The 7199-nt window shown below is 45.3% G+C and overlaps 1 non-coding gene across 1 annotated transcript; it reads right to left on the reverse strand.

Moving 5' to 3' along the window:
• Window positions 1–1233: 1233 nt before the first annotated feature.
• Trnal-caa lies at window positions 1234–1308 on the reverse strand. Its single transcript has one exon. It is a non-coding gene; the product is annotated as a tRNA-Leu (tRNA).
• Window positions 1309–7199: the final 5891 nt, after the last annotated feature.

A 7199-nucleotide genomic window follows, 5' to 3' on the forward strand; every position in this document is an offset into this window, starting at 1 on the left:
AGTTCGGATTGAGGGAGGACATAGAAGCAATTCAGAGGCGGGCTGCTAGATTTGTTACTGGTAGGTTTGATCATCCTGCGAGTGTTACGGAAATGCTAACTCGGGTGGGAGTCTGTAGAGGAAAGGAGCCGTTCTTTTCGTGAAACGCTACCGAGGAAATTAGGAGAACCAGCATTTGAGGTTGACTGCAGTACAATTTTACTGCCGCCAACTTACATTTCGCGGAAAGACCACAAAGATAAGATAAGAGAGATTAGGGCTCGTACAGAGGCATATAGGCGGTCATTTTCCCCTCGTTCTGTTTGGGAGTGGAACAGGGAGAGAAGATGCTAGTTGTGGTACGAGGTACCCTACGCCACGCACCGTATGGTGGATTGCGGAGTATGTATGTAGATGTAGATGTAGAACGGAACTGACTTCTTTCAGTGTCACTGAAAATTAGTTGTTAGCGTGCTTTTCGCCCAGCATAACTGTTACGTGTCGATTTCTTCTCTTCCAAGAGACGGCAGCTCAACTCATTGGGGTTCACTGTGAGGGTTGGCCTTGTTGATCCCTGTATCCGCGGCATTCTGGAAGAGCTCATTATGGAAATGGAGCCTTGGCATGGGTTCGCCCCGCAGCCTTCTCTGTTACTGACCGCAACCGATGCCGGTGGCTGCGCCTACGCCTGCGGGTAGAAGTCCCCCTCCCTACTCCCCACCCATTCCTCACCAAGCCGTCTTCCAGCCCGCCCCCCCTCCCCCCCCCCCCCAAGCCACAGTGCAGAGAAACTTGGCGAAGTCGTCGCGGCGCGTCTTCAAACAATGCGGCTGCAGGTGGAGGAAGACGCCGCTCTGCGCCCTGCTTGGAGAACAGAAGACCGTCTCGAGAGCGCGATACCGATCAATCGCCGCGTCGCGATCCAATGGCTGTGCAGTCTACATTCAACGCCATGCTGTGTCGACCGCGGGCCCAGCCTAGCATTAATATTAACGTTGTCCTAGATACCGGCAGGCGGTAACCTAATTGCGTTCCTCCGATTTTGTGTAGGAACATCCTGAATTACTCTGGTGAAGATCTTTCAACTGTCAGCATTCTGAATGGCAAACTTTGTCTTTATTCCAGTCACCATCTCTTTCAATGACAACACTTACATATAAAAAAGTTAAAGCAAAGTCACGGTAGAGAATGAGATGTTTTCACTCTGCAGCGGAGTGTGCGCTGATATGAGACTTCCTGGCAGATTAAAACTGTGTGCCGGACCGAGACTCGAACTCGGGACCTTTGCCTTTTGCGGGCAAGTGCTCTACCAACTGAGCTACCCAAGCACGACTCACGCCCCGTCCTCAAGCTTCACTTCTAGCAGTACCTCGTCTCCTACCTTCCAAACTTTACAGAAGCTCTCCTGCGAACCTAGCAGAACTAATTTAATTCTGGAAACACCCCCCAGGCTGTGGATAAGCTATGTCTCCGCAATATCCTTTCTTTCAGGAGTGCTAGTTCTACTAGGTTCGCAGGAGAGTTTCTGTAAAGTTTGGAAGGTAGGAGACGAGATACTGGCAGAAGTAAAGCTGTGAGGACGGGGTGTGAGTCGTGCTTGGGTAGCTCAGTTGGGAGAGCACTTGCCCGCGAAAGGCAAAGGTCCCGAGTTCGAGTCTCGGTCCGGCACACAGTTTTAATCTGCCAGGAAGAGAAAAAACGACACGCCACGAAGGAATTATACAAATTGGTCACAAATTAATAATCATACAGGTATCGTCGCAAAATAGAAATCTAAACTTTAGCGGCCGATGGATGAATCTGTGACTCTCCAGTCCAACTTCACAGCACAGCTGACAAGAATAATAAACAGGGATATGTCGATAACAGGACATAAAGTCTTTGCGAATTTCTGACCTTGTACTCAGTTGGGCAGAAATTCTGGGAGAGAACAATATTCCCAGTTGTCAGCCTTTGAGAGAGGACATGTTGTTGAGCTCAAAGTAGCCGGTTGGAGTAATCGCGGATCGATCGACATTTCAGTAGGAGCGAAGCTAATATTCGACCATGTTGTCATGAATGGCCGAACACAGCGTCAAGAAAAAAGCAGTCAACCTAGAGAAAAGACAGAACGAGAGCATCGAGGAAAAGTCATCGACACACTCAGAGCTCCAGATTCATCATGATCATCGATTTGACGTGCAACTGGTGCTTCAGTGACCACAAGGGCCATCAACAGACGGCTTACAGAAAAACGGGTTCAGCCCACGGCGCACCTTGCGCCAACAACCATTGACCTCTGTTCACCGACAAGCCAGTTTGCGGTGTTGTCTGGCACATTCGGCCTGATATCTCATTGAATGGAGTAGAACTGTCTTCAGTGATAAGTCGCACGTCTTACTGACCACGATGATCAGTGAAGACGCGCCTGTAGACGTCCCGGACAGTGACGGGTTATCAACCTCACCGTCACCCGCATACGGCCCGACAACCTCGTGTAATGGCCTGGGACGGTTGTTGTTCGTTGATTTCGGGGAGGGGACCAAACAGCGAGGTCATCGGTCCCATCGGATTAGGGAAAAAAGTCGGCCGTGCCCTTTCAAAGGAACCATCCCGGCATTTGCCTGAAGCGATGTAGGGAAATAACGGAAAACCTAAATCAGGATGGCAGAAAGAGGGTTTGAACCGTCGTCCTCCCGAATGCGGGTCTAGTGTGATAACCACTGCGCCACCTCGCTCGGTAATGGTGTAGGGGCCGTTTTATATCATTGTACGAGCGCTTTGGTTGTCATTTGCGGTACCCTTACAGCACAGCTGTACATTGTCGATATTCTACCCCCCGTTTTCTTTCCCTTTCCTAGACTGTGTATCAAAATGTTGTATCAATATCATACGAAAATGACAATGGAAATGACAGACATTTATTTCATTTCAAGTAAAGGTGTAGAGCAAAATGAATAAGAAAAGTTTCGAGCGTAGACTGAAGAAATAACGACATTCGCTAGGAATGATTAAACAGAACGAGAGGGAACTTAAACCACGATGCCTGGGATGAGCCTAAAAACCTCAGATCTCCTGTCAAAAAGTACTTTTAACGCGAACGTTGAGATTAGGTTGTGGGTAACAACTGACACTAGTTTTTATGTTAAAGACAATTCTGGGCCAGCTGTTTTCCATAGTACGATGTGTACCTAATGAAAGACTGCTAGTTAAAGTATATGACTGTAGATCTGTAGTACGTAAGTCATCATGATAGACAAGCGTGATTGTTCCAGGTACATAATTTCACTCTTACGACCTATAAGTACGAGTAATATTACAAATAAATAAAGGAACTGTGGGAAGAATCGTCTTTAGATTCATAATGACAGATACACTATCTGACTAAAAATATTCCGAGACCTATTAGTGGGCGTTAACTGGGATGTGTCCACTGTCGATTGTATGACTGTGCAGGGGATATTTTCAGTGAGGTATCTGAATGTCTGGAGAAATGGGGCCAACTTTTCCGCAGAAGACGAAACCAGAGAAGGTTCCGATGTCAGACGCCGGCGTCTGGAGTGGAGTCAACGTTCTAATTCATCTCGAAGCTCTTCCACTGGGTTATGGTCACGACTCTCCTCCGGAAATTTATTGCCGACAAACCATTGTCTCGCGGATGTTTCTTCATGAAAGGATGCATTCTCGTGTGGATACGATCTGTCATCGTCTCACATTGGTTCGTCTACTGTACGCAGGTCACAGCACCATAAAGTATGTTAATATCCTTCTGTATTTAGCGTTTTCTTAAGTGCAACAGGGGAACAACGCACTGACCACGAAAAACACCCACATATCGTAACAGTACTGATGGCACTGCACACGATGGCTGACATCGTTTTCCAGGCATTCACCAAACTCACTGCCTCCAATCCCATAGCCACAAGGTATAGCGTGACTCGTTTCCAGTGATTGAGTGCCCAGTCGCGTCGCTCTTTAAATCACCACAAACGTCGATCAGCGGTGACAAAAGTATGGTTTATATGGCGCTGCTCGACCATCGTACCCAACTATTTTTAACTTCCTACGCACAGTCGTTGTACTTGCTGGACAGCGGACAGCACTTTGCAACTCACGAGTGATTCTTTCCACCGATTTCATGCCATTTTTTATAACCACCCTCCGCAATGCCCAGTCATTACATGAGGTCTGTTGGTCTTGGTATCGTTGTAGTTGGTCCTTCGCGTTTCCATTTCACAATCACATCATCAACAGATAACAAGGGAAACTTCAGAGTGGTTACTCGAGTGACATTCTACGATCAGTCCACGTTCGAAGTCACTGAGCTCTCGTGACTAGACAGATCTGCTGTTACTGATTCCCTACTGCCAACACAACAGTCCCGCCTGCTTTTAGAATCGTAGGTCCACCTCCCGTGACATGTAATGGTCGATTCAGCACTGCGTAAAGGCGTCTGGATACTGCACAAAAAATTCAACTGACGAAGTGCAAAATCAGCATACAACGTCCTAAGAGGAGATGCAACTTAAATACATTCGTAATTAGCCGGAAACTAAGCAGAGGCAAGTGTTTGGGTGTTCCAAAATGATCCGCAGCTAGGAGAACGCTTCTTCTTGGAGCCCCTCCATGAAAATCATCGTTTATTTCCTTGGTTGCATTGGACATGTCGGGGTAATTGCTTCATACAAACGAAGAACACTTGTAATGTGCCTATAATTTTGCACCTTACAAGCAATTATCCACATACTTTCCCGTGAACTATATCCAAAATTAGATATCATTTGATAGGTTGTACATCGTATATACACTTTGTAAATAATTATTAACGCTTATTGTGTGAAAGTTGATGGAGTGTCTTAGTGTCTTTATAAAAAAAACGGCGTAATGAATGATTGCCTATACTAGAAGAGGTTGGAACGCCAGTGGAAATGAAACGTTAGGGGGAACTCAAGCCCTGGGTGGAAGGCCAACACAGGTGTGCTGGTCCTGCTTAAACACAGCAAGTAGCAAGACGGACGTTGAAACATCTGAGCGCTGGGGCACAATAGATTCGTGACCGGCCGCTATTGTAGTAGGGCTGGAAGGATAACCAGATAATACTTCCGAACTTTGCAAATCTTGGACGCAGGTGAGAGCAACGAAGAAGCGGTATCTCTGAAACCACGCAGGCTGGGTTATTTCGAAGGATTTTTACTCAGAAGCGTAGCATTGTAAGAGTATAGATTTTCCTCGCAAGCTTTCTGCGCTGGACGACAAAAGACTAAAATATGGTGGGTCTGCGCTCGGAAGAATCTGTGGAGAGGGAGAATATTCCGTGGGTACGGGAATATGATTCGTTTTCGGAATTACGTTGGTAGGGAGCTGAGCCTTGCTGGGAGTCCAGCAGTGGAGAGACGTGGTCTTCCATTGTGAGCGCCCGTGTGTGACGGTCGCTCGATATCATCCTTGTTGGCACAGACGGAGTTGCTGTCTTTACTCTCACGAGAGTTTATAGTTAGAACAGTTAGGCACTGTGCTATTGCGAACCTATACGATTCTGGACTTCACCTCTGGGTTGGAAGTCGTCATTGAGTACGCAGCGTTCAGTAATTGAGAGCACTTCCTCTGCCTATACTTACGTTAAGATGTTATCTGAACTCCGTCCTTGTGGCTGAGAGTTCGCGTTTCTCGTCTGTAGAACACAGATAGCAGAAGACAGTATTAAAGTATATTAGTCAGAGGACCGCCTTCAGCAGTCCTAGTGTTTGAAAGAGTTTATTTGTGGCTGGAGTTCTTCCATCGTCGCAGACGCCTTGGAGAACCATCACTTCGACGCACCGGACGCAATACATACGGTGATATTGCAAATTGCTTCGGCTTATTAGGGCTATAAAAACTAAACGCCTGTGATCACGTTAGTTTATTTCCACTGAGGTTCCACACCACCGTAGATCAGCTTTTTGAAATTAGTGTCTTCTAGTGTTTGGTACGTAGATGGTGTCACTCATTTCGCGTTATTGATATTAGATTGCGCAGTCATAATAAGTGACAGAGTTGGGCAATGGATTAGTAAATTTACTTAGGAAATGTAAGCTTTGTAATGTAAAGCTTTTTTTTAAATGTACAATAAATGTATAAGCAGGAACAAAGTTCATCATTTAGTAGTATTAGTTGCCTTAATCATTCATTTATATTTAGGTTATAATTTATATGTTAAAGTCCATTGAGAGATCCTAAGATCTGCTTCAGGCGGTAGTCAAAAAGGGCCAAATCTTCATTTTAGCGTTTATTATTTTCCGTTGCGCACATTCATTTTACACCCGCCTGGAGTAGCATCTTGGATACTTAATGTGAATGGTATGCGATCATCAGTTTGCCACAGATCTTCGATAGGAACAGGAAGAACAATAGAAAACTTAGCAACATGCACCATCACGCAAACTGTGACACTGCACATCGAACAAGCGGCTAATCGACGCAGAAAGACGTGAGACTAACGTCTACGTGCGTGTGTTCACTTGCTTCATCCCTGCAAACTGCTTTTGTTACTTTCTGTCAGATAAAAAAAATGCGTGGAGAGCGATTTTCGTTGCTTCAAGACACTGGCAAATTCTTGGAAAACTATAATTTTATCGAGAATCTATTATGCTTTTGATCTTTGCCTGTAATTTGGAAATTTGTGGTAAGGTCTTATGGGACCAAATTGCTGAGGTCATCGGTCCTTAAGCTTACGCACTACTTAATCTAACTTAAACTGACCTACGCTATGATAACACACACACACCCATGCCCGAGGGAGGACTCGAACCTCCGACGTGTTGAGCCACAAGGACCGTGACAGATCTTTGCCTGTAATTGATCTCGATACTGGCAACATATGGTTCCGGGAATTCCAAGACCAAATCAAAACCTCCACAGTAGTTCCTCAGACTAACCAAGACATATAAAAAGAAGCGAGCAGAGGACTTCAATTTATATATGTAGAGAGAGAAGATTTAATGAAACATTTTTATTTACTCACTAAAACACGACTGCAAGATACGTTTTTTTAGATGCATGCAGTAATGTTCATCTGTCATGGTTTCGATGAACGTCCAAGTGGCAAAAGATGTTTTTCATGTGATATTATTCCAAGTTAACAAGTTTCATATTTTTTACTTTACTTGTTCTCTGAAACCTTGCTTCTTCCGAATATAATGATTCTAGGTCAACGGGAAGTACCCTACAGGTTTAGATGAGTGAGCTCTCGTGTATCAAAGTAT

The sequence above is a fragment of the Schistocerca americana genome, chromosome 3 (genome assembly GCF_021461395.2).
Source record: "Schistocerca americana isolate TAMUIC-IGC-003095 chromosome 3, iqSchAmer2.1, whole genome shotgun sequence".
Lineage (NCBI taxonomy): Eukaryota > Metazoa > Arthropoda > Insecta > Orthoptera > Acrididae > Schistocerca > Schistocerca americana.